This window comes from Apus apus, chromosome 1 (assembly GCF_020740795.1).
Source record: "Apus apus isolate bApuApu2 chromosome 1, bApuApu2.pri.cur, whole genome shotgun sequence".
NCBI lineage: Eukaryota > Metazoa > Chordata > Aves > Apodiformes > Apodidae > Apus > Apus apus.
In genome coordinates, this window is record NC_067282.1 from 42,033,979 (window position 1) to 42,051,879 (window position 17,901).

Here is a 17,901-nt window from a genome sequence, read left to right on the forward strand (position 1 = left end):
GCTTTGGCCGGGCATCACGAGCTGCATTTGGCCTCCAGGTCTTCACTTGAGGAATTTTGCTCCAAGGTCTACATTCTACTGCTCTTGCTGTCATCGAACAGTCCTTTATTTCCCAATCCATTCACTATCTCTCAAGTCTCAATTTGGCCCTCAATTAGTAACACAGATAAGGTATTATTTACATTATAGTGTGATTTTTATTGACATCAGAGAAATTCACTATCGGTGAACGTCTCCATGTGCTATCTCTAATGACTGAATGAATGACTAGTCATGAAGGTGCAGGGGACACGATTGAAGGACAAACTCTTGAGCTCCATCCTTGTCTCTGTTACTGAAGTACAGCCAGCCCTGTTCAGTTCTGATGTATTTGTGCCTATGGATCCACTTACATATATTAATTTATTTTACCATTAGTTACTTATTATTGGCTTTACAATTCCATAAACACGAGCTCACTTTAAAGCATATGACTGGATTAGGGTGACGATGGTATTCACTAGAAATGAGTTTTGAACTTTGCAGAGCTTATATATATTTTCAGTATAATATATAATAGAGCCTTTTATCTCTCTCACTCTTTTTTTTCTATTTCACAGAAAGCTGGGAAAAATGTGCTTCCTATCAACAGATTTTATAAGAAAAGGAAAACATTTTTTAAAACATATATTCAAATAACCTTAAAAAAAAAAAGTGCAAGAAATACAAAGACTAGAGAAAATAATTAATCATAGTATTTCTACCAAACAACCTTTTTTTGTCAGCTGTATTCAATCAATACAGCATCAGGGAATGAAGACAAGAAAGCCAATGAATAGACAGAGCACACTGTTTACAGTTAACCAAACAGTAAATATAACTGTACCTCCAGTCCAGTAGTGTAATCAGCTGCTTCTGTCATCACTGACTGTGGGCAACATTTGTTCCACAGAAGCAATGTCTCCATGTTCCCTCAGGAAATTCCCACAGGACTTTCTGATAATTTTAATTGTACTTGTTAGAAATTTCATACTCTTTTCTTTCAGAAATTTTAATTTGCTCTTCTGTGTTTGTAGCATATTTGGCAGTAGATGAGATTTTACATGTTCATTAAAAAGCAACCCTTCCCAAAAGCCCACACACAATTTCTCTTGGCACTTGGCATTCCCTCTTCTACTCAAAGAAAAATGTGATGCTCAACTTTTCACATCTCTTCCAGCAAGCAGATGAACAGTGAGTGAAATAGCTCATATTTACCTATGTCTGAATGAGCTACATCAAATATTACCTTTGATTCTTCTCATGGAAGGAACCTAGAGCTAGAATCCAGAGTTTTGCTAAGAGGTGTCTTGGATATACCTCTGCCCTTTGAAGATTTTCCCTTTCTTAGTCTGATACCATAACACTTTCATTTAACAGTTGAGTTTCTTGGTAGGAAACTTGCTGGAAAACAACAGAAACATACAAACCAGAAACTCCAGCTAGTAGTCATAGTAGCAGAAACAACCAAAATGGGGAGAGTAGACAACAACTTCTATGGGAAGGAGATTGTGATAGTGTGTATACCATCCTGTCACAATAGCAGCCCAGGGACAGGTAGAGACACGGCAAATTAATGTGACACAAGTCACACAACTACAGGCAACTACTAAAAAACCCTGGAGTCCCAGTCAAAAGCATTTAATAGTTTGAGGTTCTGTAGCTTATCAGGGAGGAATGAAGAGTGCAAGAAGCTGATAAAGGAGTGCAGAGAAGAGGTAACACAAGGAGCCTTACCAAATTGCTTGTTTATCCAGTAGTATGACTATGACATGATCATAGAGAAAAGAAAGAGAAAATGTCTAGAGAACAGAAGGCACTGGGGAGATCTTATAGCAGACTTCCAGTACTTGAGGGGGGCCTACAGGAAAGCTGGGGAGGGGCTTTTCGTCAGGGAAGATAGTGGTAAGACAAGGAGTAATGGTTTTAAACTAGAGAAGGGAGATTTAGTTTAGATATTAGGAAGAAATTCTTCACTATAAGGTGGTGAGGAACTGGAATGGGTTGCCCAGGGAGGTTGTTGATGCCCCGTCCCTGGGGGTTTTTAAGGCCAGGTTGGATGAGGTTTTGTGCAACCTGGTCTAGTGGTGGGATTTTCTGCTCATGGCAGGCGGGTTGGAACTTGATGACCTTTAAGGTCCCTTCCAACCTTAATGATTCTATGATTCTATGATGCTGTGAGCTCCCTTCCATGTTCACCTTTGTCAGTGGCCTCAAGGGGCCATAAGCATAAGAAATGCTAGGGTAAATAAGACAAATATCCCCATAGCTCTGCCTTTGATACCACCCAGGAGCAGTTGATTAGAATCTTGTATCTATTATTAACATAGTTTTCTGGATTTTTATGTTCAGAAGAGTTTGTAGTTGTACTCAAATCATTATACTTAAAAGCCACTGATGAACCCTTCTGCCCTGTGTGTTTAATTCCACTTTGAACCCATTCCTGCTTTTGTCCCTCTGTGTTATATACATAGAATATGTAGCCAGATATTATACAAAAAGGTTCTATGAGTCCTCTACTAGTAGCTTAATTAGATGGCCTCAATTTTGTGAATTGTGTGGGAATAGTGCTTTCCTAACTCACAATTATAGAGATCTGTATAATTTGTGTTCTTCACTAGCTGTTCTTCAAAGGGAAGTATCTTCTGTTCTGAAGTTATGGTAAGGGCTGAGAAGCAGAAAGAAGAATAAATAATAAGTACAGATGGAGAAACTGGAAGTAGGATGAGTGCTCTAAATGCTGTGTATGTTGCTACTTTTAGTCATTGATTTAAAGAAAAAATAGCTAATTCTTTAGTTCCATATAGATAAATTAGGTGCCTTGGTCCTATATATTTTCAGAGGAGAATCAGATTTGGAGACAAGGTTTCTGTGTGTGTTCCTGCCCAGTTAAACCCAGTCACTCGACCTTAATCCAAAGCAAGGTTATAAGTTACTTGTACAGTCAGATGCCTATGGCATCAGTGGCTATGGAGGAATTTCAAAGGGACCTTTAACCTGCTTAGCTTAGTCATGTCTTCATGTTTTTGTAATGTTTGAGGCATTGGTGGCTGCTGGAGATAAAATTACAAGGTGCCGAACTCTGCACACATCTCATAAGAAACAAAACTTTGCAACATCTACTTCAGGAATCAGAAACACTAAGTTACGAATTTAGATCACTTGAATTTCACATAATTTTATTTAAAAGAAGCACTAGTACTCTGAAAAGAAATTTGTGTCATTAGATACATAAGAAGCCAATCCACTGTAAAGTTTAAGTTGCATATTTAAGTGCATTTACATGCCTAGGATACTATTTTTGAATTATTTTTTTAAGTAAGCATTAGAATATGTTACATTATGAACATTCTGACAGCCTCAGTGTTAATAAGGAATATTTCCACCGATCCATATGTATTCTAATTCTGGTGGGCCTGTTCCCAAGAAGAGTGAGCTTGGCTGCCCACTGTCATTATTGGCTTTTAAAACTACATTTGCACTCTGACTGCCTTGACACCCTACTGAAAGTTCTGAGAGATGGAGCAGGAACAACTTTCCCTTGAGTTTTGCCTATGGTTCTTTGATTGTCAGATAGGAGCCCTTGGCCGAATTCTCTTCTTTGAGCAGCAGGAGACCAATATCTTTTAGTAAATATTTACTTATGTGTTTGTTTAGTTAGAGATAGTGTTGGTGCGTAGCATCCTGTTCACCGCTTCAAAACCAGCAAAAGTAGTTTTTGTAATATTAGGTCAGGGAAATGGTTTTTTGTCCAGTATAGAGGTTTGTTCTATAACTGAACAGAGAATTCCGATTTTAAGAACTGCCTTTCTTGCCCTTCAGTGTTGTGAAAATGGTGGGCCATTGAAGCACATTTTGGCCTTCAGGAGGCATGTTCCAGGAGAATGTTTCATCTCCGGTTCCTTTCCCCAGTGATCATAGAAAGATGAATATTGCTGAAAACATTTCCTTTCAGTTTAGAAATGCTGGAGTCTATGTTCCACTCCAAAGTTTGCCACAGACCCAGTCCTTTTTAGGAGCCTTGATGCAAACTTTGGCTCAGCCCAGACTCCTGTGTGCCTTCTATTATGAAGGTTTCGGGGCACCAGAAAAGCAGCCAAGTCCTCCTTCACACAATGTCCGGACTGTGGTTGGAAAAAAGCATTTTTCCTCAAGGGACTGAAAGGGTGGGTTGCATTCTTTGACCTCTGGAAGGGAGAGGCTTCATGTAATTCTCAAAAGGTAGCTCATGTCTCATACTTGGAAGGACAGCTGTAGGCAAAAATAGTCGCAGCAGCGTCAGACTTCCCCTGGAACAAGTTTTTGGGTAGAGTAGTATTGATAGCATGTCACTGACGACTACTAACCTAAGAGTCTGAGCCTCAGGCAGAGTTCCACACTTGCATCCTCTGCACTGCTGGGTCAGTTGCTGAGCTTGCCTCTTCTATCATACGCAGCCTGCGGTAGGCAGCTATAGCAACAAGTTTTTCCTTAGTGGTGAAAGGAGCAACAAATTCAGCCTCTGAAGTTATCTCCTCTGTGAAAGAAACATTTATCATCTTGTAAATATGAAAGTGAAATATTCCCTGTCCACTCAATTATTTCCTACTTTCAATGGCAATACCTGTAGACCCCAGAAAATCATGAAGTGCTACCGTGGCATTTTCCTGCTAAGTCACCTGCAATCACATTTTCAGAGCTAGGCCATCAACACTGAGGTGCTCATGAAATTCAGAAGAGGAGCTCTCCTGTGGTTAGCAGCAGTTCCAGTGAAGAAAGAAATAGCATGGAGCATCTGCAGAATGATGACCCTATTGGTATGCCTGCATTGCCAGATTACTTACCTTCCATGTTTTTTCCTCAGGATGATCATATCATGTATTTGTTGATTAATTTTCAGTATCTCCCTGGGACCAAACAAACTCATTTCCTTGGAGATGATAACCAGTTCTGTGGATAGTTCACTTCAGGGACAGTTATCAATGTGGATTTATTCTCCACCAAACTTCCTTCTTTCTGTCCTCTACAGCTCTCCAAAACTATGTCCCAAGCATAGAATCATAGAATCATAGAATCATAGAATCATAGAATCATAGAATCATAGAATCATAGAATCATAGAATCATAGAATCATAGAATCATAGGGGTTGGAAGGGACCTCGAAAGATCATCTAGTCCAACCCCCCCGCCAGAGCAGGGTCACCTAGAGTGCATCACACAGGAAGGTGTCCAGGTGGGTTTTGAATGTCTCCAGAGAAGGAGACTCCACAACCTCTCTAGGCAGCCTGTTCCAGTGCTCTGTCACTCTCACAGTAAAAAAAAAATTTCTGATATTCACCTTAAACCTCCTATGCTCCAATTTGTATCCATTACTCCTTGTCCTATCACTGGTCATCACTGAAAAACGCTTAACTCCATCTTCTTAACACTTACCCTTTATGTATTTGTAAACATTGATGAGGTCACCCCTCAGTCTCCTTTTCTCCAAACTAAAGAGACCCAGCTCTCTCAGCCTTTCCTCATAAGGGAGATGTTCCACTCCCTTAATCATCTTTGTGGCTCTGCACCGGACTCTTTCAAGCACTTCCCTGTCCTTCTTGAACTGAGGGGCCCAGAACTGGACACAATACTCCAGATGCGGCCTCACCAATGCAGAATAAAGAGGTAGAAGAACCTCTCTTGACCTACTAACCACACCTTTTCTAATACACCCCAGGATGCCATTGGCCTTCTTAGCCACAAGGGCACATTGCTGGCTCATGGTCATCCTCCTGTCTACCAGGACCCCCAGATCCCTTTCACCTACACTGCTCTCCAGCAGGTCAGCCCCCAACCTGTACTGGTGCATGACATTTTTCTTCCCCAAATGCAAAACTCTACACTTGCCCTTGTTAAACTTCATCAGGTTTTTCCCTGCCCAAGTCTCCAGCCTGTCTAAGTCTCTCTGAATGGCAGCACAGCCTTCTGGTGTGTCAGCCACTCCTCCCAGCTTGGTGTCATCAGCAAACTTGCTGAGGGTACATTCTGTACCCTCATCCAGGTCGTTGATGAAGATGTTGAACAACACCGGTCCCAGTACCGACCCCTGAGGGACTCCACTAGTCACAGGCCTCCAACTAGATTTTGCCCCATTGACTACAACTCTCTGACTTCTTCCTTTCAACCAGTTCTTGATCCACCTCACTGCCTGATCATCAAACCCATACTTGATCAACTTATCTACAAGGATGCTGTGGGAGACGGTGTCAAATGCTTTACTGAAATCAAGACAGACCACATCCACCGCTCTACCATCATCTATCCACCTAGTAATTTCCTCATAGAAGGCTATCAGGTTAGTCAAACATGACTTACCCTTGGTAAAACCATGTTGACTGCTCTTGATGACCCCGATCTCCTTGATATGTCTAGAGATAGTGCCAAGGACAAGTTGTTCCATCACCTTTCCAGGGATGGAGGTGAGGCTGACCGGTCTATAGTTACCCAGATCCTCCTTCTTGCCCTTCATGTAGACTGGTGTGACATTTGCTATCCTCCAGTCCGCAGGCACCTCTCCTGTTACCCATGACTTACCAAAGATGATGGAGAGTGGACTAGCAATGACCTCCGCCAGCTCCCTCAGCACCCTTGGGTGCATTCCATCCGGACCCATCGATTTATGGATGTCCAGATTATGCAACTGATCCCTAACCCAATCCTCATCTACCTGGGCAAACTCCTCCTTTATCTTGACTTCTACTGGGGCTATATGAAACTGGGGGTCATGGGGAAAGCCTGCAGGAGTAAAGACAGAGGCAAAGAAGGCATTCAGCACCTCTGCCTTCTTTAAATCCTCTGTCACCAGGGCACCCACCTCATTCAGCAGTGGGTCTATATTGCCTCTGGTATTAGTTTTGTTGGCTATGTATTTGAAAAAGCCCTTTCTACTGTCCTTAACCCGACTTGCAAGGTTAAGTTCCAAGGAGGCCTTAGCTTTCCTAGTTGCCTCCCTACATTCTCTGACAACAGTCTTATATTCCTCCCAAGTAACCAGCCCCTCCTTCCATGATCTATAGATTTTCCTTTTCCATTTGAGTTTGCCCAGCAGTTCCTTTTTTAACCACGCTGGTCTCCTAGCTCCCTTACTAGATTTTCTACCCATTGGGACACACTGATCCTGTGCTTGCAAGAAGTGATCCTTGAATGTTGTCCAGCTATCTTGAGCCCCTTTACCTTCTAGCACTCTGTCCCATGGGACTTCCCTTAACAATTGATTGAGGAGGCCGAAGTTTGCTCTGTGGAAGTCCAGGGTTCTGGTCCTGCTGGGTATTCTATTCCTCCCACACAGGATCCTGAACTCCACCATCTCGTGGTCACTGCAGCCAAGGCTGCCATTGACCACCACTGCTTCAACAAGGCCCTCCTTGTTGGTGAGCACAAGATCCAGCAGCGCTCCTCTTCTAGTCGGCTTGTCCACAATTTGCATTAAGAAGTTGTCGTCAATGCACTGGAGGAACCTCCTAGACTGTGAAAGGCTGGCTGTGTAAGTCTTCCAGCAGATATCGGGGTAGTTAAAATCTCCCATGAGGACCAAGGACTGTAATTGTGAGGCTGCTTTCAGCTGCCTGTAGAAAGCCTCATCAACTTCCTCATCTTGATCAGGAGGTCTGTAGTAGACCCCCACAACTGTATCACCCATACCAGCCTGCCCTTTAATTCTTACCCACAGACTTTCAACTTGCCCCTCATCACCCCCTGCACAAAACTCAATACATTCTAGTTGCTCTCTCACATAAAGAGCAACTCCACCACCTCGCTTCACTGACCGATCTTTCCTAAAAAGCACATAGCCATCCATGGCCACATTCCAGTCGTGTGAGCTGTCCCACCATGTCTCTGTTCTTGCTACTAGATCATAACCCTTAGACCGCGCACAGACCTATAACTCTTCCTGTTTATTCCCCATGCTGCGTGCATTGGTGTACAGGCATTTCAGGAAGCAAGTAGAGCACACTGGTGGGACCAAGTGAATATGTGCGGTATTACAAGACATGTAACTCAGCTTCATAAAAGCACCCAGAAAAGCACTATTCCACTGGCTCTAATGCAACACTCATATCAGATATTGAACTAGAAAAATGCAAACAAAAATTGTTAGTCTGCCTTAGAGCTCTGCGGGAGCTCTGGTGTTTCCACTTGACACAAAGGACGTTCAAGCCAACGTGGCCACAAGAGACCCTGCAATACTTGGCCTGATGGGCTGCAGATCTCTCTTCTCAGAAAATGCCTTTGACAGATGTGTCTTGCAAACCCCCAAACCAGCCCTTTCTTAGCCAAAAAAAAGGCTTTAATTCCTGAAACCCTCAATTTGGCAAGATAAGTAACAAATATCTCAGGACTGTTGTCCTCAGGTGAATATACTAAGGACTTACTAGAGATTATGCTGAGAGAACCCTGGCTCACATAGCCTTGGGTATCTTGAGATACTAGAGTTCATTCACCTGGATAAGCTAGTTAACAAATGATTACTGAAGTTGGTGAGAAGTGTATGGCGGATGCTGACAAATGTAATACTAACCTCTAAACCAGATACTGTTAAGAAACTATTATGAAACTCACGGGGCTTTTTTCTTTTCCTTTGCCCATGAAACCGGGAAATCCTGGCACGGTGATGCCACTGAATTCCGTAAGGACAGAGTCACGCTTATGTCTCACATTAGAGCTTTTACATACCATGGTTTCATCCTCACTTTTGCACCAGATTACTTATTTCAGTATTCATTTTTCAAAACCTGATTGTCACAATGAAGCCAGATGGCATATCCTGGATATACACAGAGATCTTCTGAAAATCAGGATAGGACCAAAGCGTTCAGTTTCCCCAATGTTGTTTGCCAGTTTCACAGATAGTATGGAAAGTCAGACAGCTAGCCAGAGGCTATTTAAGTGGGTGTCTAATTGCATCAAGTTTGTTATGAGCTAACATGATTATATCTACCAATTCAGGCTAGAGATCATGCTACCACTAGAGTGCCGGCAGCCTCTGTGGCTTCCCTGAGAAGTGTGGCTGTCTCTGAAATCTGGAGGGGACTGGGGACCAAACCATAGATTTATACAACACTAATCTTTGGTTGAAAAAATAAAAGCTGTAGCTTGTGTTCACAGAGCTGTCCATAGCCATTATTTAAGGTAGTCTCCAAGTACTCTCACCTCCTACTCATCAGGCCATTGCTTATGAGTTATGGCAGCAGAAAGCATAAGGATGTAATGAAAGGATGTCAGCTATGGAAATTTCCATTACTAGGGTTTCCCTCTGGCAGAATAAAATGGCTGCAGTAACTGTGAGGATTCTCTGAGATGTTACCCAACCAGCTCTCCTTCTCACTGATGTGGAGTTTTATAACACCTGAATCCTGTGATGGTGAAAAAAACCAACACAACAGTCCTGGTGCGATGGGTGGAGGAACTTCAGGGTGCAGGTGCAGGCTCAGGGGATGTGACTGGCTAAAATAATCCAAGCATAGGTATGTGAAATTCAGGCATGAAGAGTGAAGTGAAAATGGACAATACATCTGAAACAGCCATGGTTACTGCAGGGTAAGTAATTACTTTAGCTTGCCAAAGGGAAGTCCTACTCACTGAAAATTTCCATAGTCTTCATAATTTCTTTACTTTGTGAGAGCTGCACCAGCTCTAATGAATGATAATTGCAAGGTGAATCTTTGATTTTATGATCTGTTTACCATAAGAATTTGAAATCTAGGTGTTGACAATGGCATAAAAGAAAATGAACAGACTTGAGCAGTCTGATCTCACTTGTAAGCCTGCTGAAAGGAACATGAAGTTTAAATGGTGCAATCTGCATCAGGAAATCAAAAAGTAAAGCAAAAAGTGCTCTTTTTTGGTTTGTTGTGTTTTGTTTTTTTTTTTCTTTTTCCAGGCTAAGATGAAAAGTAGTTGCTAACCTCTCTGACAGCAAATAATGGTTTCTGCATTTTTCTTAGATGTTGTGTTTTTATTGGACGTATTTTCAATGCACTGTATGAGGTAATGCTTAATGTTTCTTAAGAAATAAGCCTGGGGCATGTTCAGAGTTGGCATGGTGGAGAATATTTTTAGTGGAAGAGGGTGGTAGTGTGCTGATGATGTACATGATAAGATAAAGAGAGAAAAAGTACATTTTTCTGCATGTTTAAACTTTTTAAATTAGAAAATATGATCCACTCAACGTGATGATTCACTTGAAAAACGACACTGGGAAAACAGGCCTAATTTATATATTGACTTGCCTTGTCTACTGCCACTCCCATAAAATACAGGGAAATAGAATGAGCTGTACTTTCTCTGAGAAGTGCCATTCTTCCTCTTACTATAGTGTCAGTGTGAAATTTCATATGTTGATCTTTTGCCATGTCATCGTTAGATCTTACAGGAGAGCAAGAGTGGATGGGAAACTCTTCAGGAAATGAATTGTGCAGAAGGAAGTGATGGTGGTGACTCACTAGGCTGTCTTTTGTTCTGAGTGAGAACCAGGCTGGTGCTTGGCAGGCTCCTGAGGGAGCATTTGCTGTCAAATTGCTGCTTTTTTGGATGACCAGCCAATGCCATGGTGCTTTTTAGAGTTGTGGGTCTGGTGAACTCCCAGTTTGAGGATTACATGTAGCCATTCCTCCTTAAAATTCTCCTGCATTTTGAAATGAGTATCCTCTCCTCTCTTATCATTTCATGTCACCCAGTGCCTAGCACTATTTGCCCTCTTTATCGCTGTCCTTACATGATGTCTCTGATTCAGAGACTGTTGGAGTCAATTAAAAGTCTCTAATGACCTCAGTGGCTTGTGGAGTAGGTTGGAAGTATTTGCCAAACGACAAAAGAAGACACTTTAGTTCTCAGGTGCCTTCTTCACCCTGCAAGGCCACCTTGGAGAAAAAGGATCAGCAAAAAAGTACCTTAAGGTAACACTTTAACTCAAAAATGATGTGACCTAGGCCAAAGACAGGGCTTGTGTTGAGCCACCGATTAGCTTCTCTCAGCATGTCTTCCTAAGACACACTTTCCAGAGGCAGTGAGGTGCTCTCTTTTATTTATATCTCTCTAGGTGTTTGTATGCTTGACAGTTGCTGAAGTGAATATTTGAAGTCCTTTGTTAGCTTTCTACATGTAAAGGCATATTTTATGGTAGACAATTATTATGAGAGACAATATTATTTCTCCATTTCAGCACCAGTCATAAAACTAATACCTCTCCTTTTCTTGACAGTTTCTTTCTATTATCAATAATGAAGTTCAACAGCATTACTTGGACTTTCAGATGGCATAGATTACGTAGATTTTTCTATGCTTACCAGTTATTGTAGCTAAGTTTGACATAAACAAACCTTCAAACACAACTATCGCATGCCACCTGTTTCAGAAAGGTTCTGGTTGGACAAAATTCTGTTTGCATTTTGATAGCAGAGGTGACTTACTGTCCTTTCCTGAATACTTGGTGTTCAGACAAGTTGTTCAAGTTATTTTATATGTATTATATACACACTACGTATTTATATAAACATGATTTCCTTCGATATATCACATAGTCTGTCACGGTGAGTATAAAGAAAACCTGTTCTCCCAGCTCTGTAGATAGCAGAGAGAGGCATAACAGAGGTTAGAGCAATATCCATATTGCAATCATATTTAAAGAGTTTGAGCCACACAGATGGTAAGCCTTGACCGGGCCTTTTAGTTCTTTTAAACGGTAGTCAATATGGGTTTTATCACTTAAGGGAAACAATTAAAGATCTTTCTTCAATCTTAATGCAACCATCATTCTGTGGGCAGATAGCAGTGTAATTTATAGTCTGCTGTCTCAGAAGTCCACATACTCCTGAAACAAAGAACTTTGCATCATGAGTAAGTCCGCAGATCAGGAGCTGAAATGTTGTACTCAAGCACCTTGAGCCAACAATCAAATATAGGTGATTTCTTTTAGAAACTGACTCAAAATTTGATCACCATGCATAGGATTCAATTGCCTCAATATAGCTGCCTAGTGCTGTTTGAGGCAGACTCAGATACCTAAGGCATCTGGATATCCAAGATATCTGCATGAAGCTAGCAGATATGGGGTTTCTGTGCCATTCTGCAGTAGCAGCTGTTGATCAGACAGGATAACATACTGTGTTTGAATGGTGCTAAGTACCAATGTTTAAGCAGTTAATTTGAGTCCCATGGGCAGGATTCTTGTCACAGATTCAGATTACTGAAGGCAGAAGTCTTCATGCCGGTGTTTATATGAAAGCCTGGTGATTAAGTTCCCATTATAGTCAAAGTAGATCAGACTGGCTGCTTGCAGGTGAGGCATTTGTAGTCACATGCAGATATCTTGAATGTCCTAGGGCATCTCACATGGTTAGAGGCCCAATTTCTATGTCCGTGTACAGGAAGATGAGACAGGACTGTTCTCTAGTCCTGAGGGCAAGTGGCAAGATATGGCTCACAAACATATAGCTTAAAGCTCCTCAATTGCCAAAACAGTATAACTGTATCCACAGTTTCCTTAAGGGAGTAATCCTTGGCCCATGTTATGATCTGAACCATGTCCAGGCTCCTTCTGGCAAGTTACTAGCCTGTACTTAATACAGACTAGAATGTATCTTAAAAAATAAAACCATATGGATACTCACAGGACTGTGGTAGAGACCATACTTGGACCACTTTTGAACCTCTGGAACATAATAAGAATGTTGTTTCAAGAAAATGTCTTTTTTTCCCATCTTCCTGAGAAAACTAGAAAATTTATTTCTACTCTAAAAACTCAGGGTACTAATGTCTACTGTATTCCATTCTGAATTTTGACATTTTCTGTGTTCAAAAGCTTTAGGAAAGCTCATCACCTTATATATACATGGAAGAACTGCTATATAAATATAGCCATGATTTTTTCTGTAGCACCACAAAGCACAACAGAACACCACATAACCTTAATTATATCATTTTATAAATAACATTATTTCTATATTTCTAGACCCCAAAACAATGGATTTGTGTCTCAAGAGAGACAGGAAACTACTGGAGACAGTCCAGTGGAGGACAACGAAGATGACTGGGGGATTGGAGCATCTCTTATGAGGAAAGGCAGAGAGAGCTGGAACTCTTTAGCCTGGAAAAGACAAGGCTGAGGGGAGACCTTACTAATACCTTTAAGTATCTAAAGGGTGAGTGCAAGGAGGATGGAGCCAGACTCTCTTCAGTAGTTCCCAGTGACAGGATGAGTGGTAACGGGCACAAGCTGGAGCATTAAATATGAGGAAAAACTACAATGAGGGTGACAGAGCACTGGAACAGGCTGCCCAGGGAGGTTGTGGAGTCTCCTCTGGAGATATTCAAACCCCACCTGGGTGTTGTCCTGAACAATGTGCTCTAGGGGATCCTGCTTTAGCAGGCGAGTTGAACTAGGTGATCTCTAGAGGTCCTTTCCAACTCTGACAATTCGGTATGTATTTTTCTTTCTATACATAAAAATGTAATATTGCAAGTTATTAAAGAATCTATTCTAGGTCCTTTTCAGGTGTATCGCTAATGGTCAATGACTATATTTCATAGATGCAGTGCCCACCAAATGTCCCATCATGAGATGTTGTGAAGATGTACTCTTGAGACCTAATAGCTACCTAAGTGAGCTAGCCTGGAGAATAGGAAAAGGCACCTATACTAATTTAGCCTGCCTCTAAAAAGTGTTATTAGCTTATAAGGAGCACTGCATTATTATATTAGTATAAGTTTTTCAGTTCTAGAGTGAGCTTAGACAGGATCAGAGGGTCTTTGCATAAACCTCCATTTCATCATGCAGACAGACCTTTAGTGTCAGTTATACATTTAAATTGGGAGTCATTTGAGGATTTCACCATATAAAAATAGTGTAACTAAGAGAAGCTTCAGTTCAGTACTCTCTTAGAGACTGTTTACTCCTCTCTATTTCTGAAAATCACTCTTTGTTGCTGCGTCTCAAGTTCTTATTATGAACCTTCATTATAGTTAATATTTTTCTTCAAACTTCACCTCCGTGATGTATTGTACTTGCAAAAGAATCTGTTTCAAATTAAGTGAGTTTGCAGAAATGCTTGAAAATGTGAGCTCTGTATCATTCAAATGTAGCTGATCTAGGTAAAAGGGCACTTTTACCACCATTAAGGTATGTTGTTCATTTTTTCAACAGCCTTGTGCAGTTCTCATAAAGAGAGAAAGGAAGAATTATTTTTTTGGGCTGTAAGTTTTTGACAATGTAATAACTTAATGGGGATGTTTGTGTTAAAAATTTACTATATATTAATTTCAGACTGGGAATCAGTAATAATTGACATATGTAATGACTTGCTGCCAACAAGAAAATAATTTACTAACAGAATTGTTCAGTGACAGTAGCTGCAAGAAGTTATGCATGAAATCCTGATTTAATTCCAAAAGTTACATGTACTAAGGTGGAGGAGGCATTTTACTTGCTAGTCTAAAAGAAGAAAAAGGTACAAGACACAGTCCTATTTGCATCCTCTTCATAATTATGTTAACTAGCATGCTCATCACATTGGCATGCCAAAGTGGTAGCTGCATACTGAGGCACTCTGGCAGAAGCATGCATTTTATGTAACTGCAAATGCATGAATCAGTCTCTTAGTACAAAGTGTTTTTCCCCATTATTTTCAAAAAGTAACCCCTCCTAACTCTATTTGAGGCAGGAGCTCCATTGCTGGGCACAGTAAAGCAGTCTCTTGGTTTTTCGTGTAACTGACTCGTAAGCCAAGATACTGAAGAACACCTCTCTGAAGCCTCCAGCGGCTCCCAGTCGTACTGGCAACACACTGGCCCTTCCTGAGGGAGGTGTCTAGCCTAGAACTCCTACTAGTCTCACCTACTTTCTTTGTCTGCCTCTTGCAGATTGCTTTTTGATTGCCATCCACCCCCCTCCACGGCCATGCCAGAATAGTGAATAAACAATAGGATACCCTGGCACTGGGATGCATTTTCATAACGATGAAAATGAGGATTCCACAGACATTGTGACTCAACTTCCCACTTCAAAGACGAGTTAGCTGAAGTCTATTTTATGGCCAGACAATGCCCAGCCCTAAGTGAGAGAAGTGGGGATTGAGGGCAAATGCAACTTACTCTCCTGGTACCTCTTGGCACAGCCTGGTATGGAGGCATCTTGCAGCCAGCAGAGCTGTCCTGTCTGCCTACAGCTGACTGGGAACGGGTAAACACAACATTTTGGATAAATGGAGCAAGTGCTGCTGCCCTACTCCCTCACAGAGGAAATCAGTCCCTTTTGGATACCAAGAGGTTCAGGAGCAGCCTCCCAGCTGGCTCACCTGAGCTGGTTCTTTCCCAACTTCTTGCCAAAATGCCTGAATGATACCATCTCCACCCAAAGCTCCTGAAAAGTTCAGTTGAGTGAGTTGTATTCAGGCTTGATTCACGAGAGACACGATGTCAGGTCTGAGAGGCATTTGCTAAAAGCAATTACAGGGATTAATTGCTCTAAGGCAAAGTTTCTTTCTCTCTTTCTATGGAGTTGTGGAGGAGAAAATATAGTCTTACATATTTTATTTACTAACATTAGATGAGATCAAGCTATGTAGCATGAATTTCTGTTTACCAGCTGAGAAATCATGTCCCATTGCACCTGTACTTAGTTATCTTTGAACTGAGATGCATTACTCCAAACAGGTAGAAGGAGAAAGAGAGAAGGATATCTGATGTGGTAACCTGGAAGTGTGGTATTAAGTGCCTGACTCTGAGTATTTAGGAGCACCATTTCACCCATAGTTTACATGGTTTTGCTAGTTTTCACTCCAGCCCTGTAATGACTGTTTAGTTTTCAGAGAAAGCGTAAACTTTGACTGACGTTAAACAAACTCTGGCAACACTAGAATAACATGAATTAGAGAGCATCTCAAGGTTGAAATGTTTTAAATGTGCGTGATAAAACAACAGAAGAAAATCATCATAATACAAATAAATTAGTTTTGTGGCTCTGGTGATTAATTATGCTAACTCAGCTCTGGAGGCTTAAGGCTTTCTTGAATCTCAAAGAATGAATTACAGCTTTTATCGTACATAGAGAGTTTTTACAGATATATAACTGAGAAGTTTTGTAGTCTTATATTCCAAGTATGATTTCTGGAACTATAGCAATACTGTGAAACTGAGCTTCAACAATTTCAGAGAAACCAGCCTGAGTAACAGGAAAGAATGAAGCTGGGTTCCCAGGCAGAAGCATCATGGTACAGGATACATCATTGTGGTACATCATAGGGTGAATGGCTTCATATTCCCTGTGTCACAATTTTAATCTTTTTGTCTGTTTTTATGTACCTTGCCAACCTCTGCATGCTCTGGAACTCTTTGCAGAAAATGTGGCATGATCATGAATATCATTATCCCATATGCTTTCAGTGGAGGAGCTTGGGGGTCAGCACTAAAAGCATTGTTAAGGACAGTACGCTAGGCCAAAACACACAGAAATACTACTCCTTCTCTTGCTTCCTGCAGGTGAGGAATGAGTGGGAAAGAAAAGGAGACAGAGCCTCTAACCCGGAAACACTGGGTACAGGGTCACTGCAAGGTTAATCCTCCTCATCATCATCCACAAAAAGGGTACTGAAGAGGAGCATGTTTTGATCTTGTGGGTCAACCCATCGCCAAGCAGGTCCTCAGCCTGCACCTGAGGCTGCTCAGCCAAGCCCTGCTCTGCCTGGAGAACCTGTGGCAAGCCACAGCTTAGCCCTTAGAGCAGGTCTTTGCTAATGCCTGGCAGCATGATGTCCCACATGTACTCTATTTTGCTGAAAGGGCAGAGTTTACATTTAGGTCATCTGAACAAATTCATTAACCTCACTTGAAACCTTGTGGACATCACTTCCCCTACCACCCACAAGAGAAAGACCAGACTGTGTTCAAACTGCAGGTGCGTGCAAGTTTCAGATAATGAGCTGCCTTTCTCTGCTTCACCATGCATACCTCCTGGCATGTGATTCAACATTGCTGACTTTGGATGTCTAATATTTAATTTTCTATATGTAATCTACTTGTGTTGTCCTTTAGTGGAAAGAAATAGGCATGCTCGGCTGATGATTCATCTACCTATTCCTGTCTTACACAGAAAGGCTTTGCCTTTCTCCCACCATTCACAAACGACAGACCCTGAACAGGTAATTTCTGAACTTCTAGATGTTCAGAGTTAAATGAGATTAATCCATGCTTAGGTGATTGCTTGTGACCTATTTGTCTGTGGGTCACAGAGTGGAACAAGTATTATTAGAAGAAATAATATTCAGGTACAAATTGATGTGGCTTTTATGTTGAGTTTTGATGTCAGATGTGTTATATACATATCTTGCTATTAAGAATGAAAAAAAAAAATGTGTGTACCTGTGCATATGTTCTTGTATACAGGAAAATCAAGGTGTGTTACTGAGGTTACTGGTTGTTGCAGCTGAATATGTGACAGCCTTTCAGGCACACTTTTAGTTTTGTGGATGTGTATACATATATATGTGCCTATAAAGGAGTCAAAATGAAAACAGAGAAACCTATTTGTCTTGTGTCAGTGTACATCTAAAAGTCCAAGTATACGTTTGGTGTTCTTTAATGATATGCCATAAAGTTACAGGCAGACCCTTCAAAATCTCTCCTTTTTATAGAACTGCACATTTGTACATACATAAACTCTAATATAAGTACTGGTAGTTGCAAATTAAGTTTAGTTTGACATATTGCCTACATGACATAGCAGAGATGAAGAGATGTACACTTGTGTGCATCTATGGTTGATGGTCCCATATATCTCTACACAATGTAATCACTGGTCTGTCAAACCTGTGCGCCTTGCCCCATCCTTCATTGCTTGCTCATGTTACTCTGCAACTAGAAAACTCTCTTGAA